Source organism: Malaclemys terrapin, chromosome 8 (assembly GCF_027887155.1).
Source record: "Malaclemys terrapin pileata isolate rMalTer1 chromosome 8, rMalTer1.hap1, whole genome shotgun sequence".
NCBI classification, from domain to species: Eukaryota; Metazoa; Chordata; order Testudines; family Emydidae; genus Malaclemys; species Malaclemys terrapin.
The window spans coordinates 55,491,093-55,492,284 of record NC_071512.1 but is presented as its reverse complement, the minus strand read 5'-3'; positions in this window follow the sequence as shown (position 1 = coordinate 55,492,284).

Below are 1,192 nucleotides of genomic sequence, written 5' to 3'. Positions count from 1 at the left end.
TTTCTGTCTACTATAGAATTAATTTTGTTGGGTGTAAGCCAATTAAAGTGGTGGGATATAATTGGTTAAATAATCATGTTACACTATAAAAAAAAGACCAGGAGTACTTATGGCACCTTAGAGACTAACAAATTTATTTGAGCATAAACTTTCGTGGGCTACAGACCACTTCATCGGATGCATGCAGTGGAAAATACAGTAGGAAGATTATTATATATATATATATATATATATATATATATATATATATACACACACACACACACAGAACATGAAACAATGGGTGTTACCATACACACTATAACGAGAGTGATCAGTTAAGGTGAGCTTTTATCAGCAGGAGAGAAAAAGAACTGTTTGTAGTGGTAATGAAAATGGCCCATTTCCAGCAATTGACAAGAAGATGTGAGGAACTGGGGAGGGGGGAGGGGGGAGAATAAGCATGGGGAAATAGTTTTACTTTACTTTGTAAAACCATTTCCCCATGCTTATTCTCCCCCCTCCCCCAGTTCCTCACATCTTCTTGTCAATTGCTGGAAATGGGCCATTTTCATTACCACTACAAACAGTTCTTTTTCTCTCCTGCTGATAAAAGCTCACCTTAACTGATCACTCTCGTTATAGTGTGTATGGTAACACCCATTGTTTCATGTTCTCTGTGTGTGTATATATATATCTTCCTTCTGTATTTTCCACTGCATGCATCCGATGAAGTGGTCTGTAGCCCACAAAAGCTTATGCTCAAATAAATTTGTTAGTCTCTAAGGTGCCACAAGTACTCCTGTTCTTTTTGCGGATACAGACTAACACAGCTGCAACTCTGAAACATGTTAGGATTGGTTAGTTAAATTTCAGTAAAATGACGGTTAAGGTATAGCTAAGCAGAACTCAAGTTTTACTGTATAGTCTGCAATCAGGAAGTAAAGGGGGGGGAATTGAAATCATGTTTTGCTAAGGGGGGAGGAATGGGAACAGGGACACAGGCAAGGCGGACACTGAGGAAGGAAACTGGAATCATGCTTGCTGGAAGTTCACCTCAATAAAAATTGAATTGTTTGCACCTTCGGGTATTGTTGCTCTCTGTTCATGCGAGAAGGGCAAGGGAAGTGAGCGGTTGAAGGAATAAGCTCTCTAACAAGGAAGTCTTTGACTTTCTTCCTAAGACACTGCAGGAGAAACGAAACTAAAATAC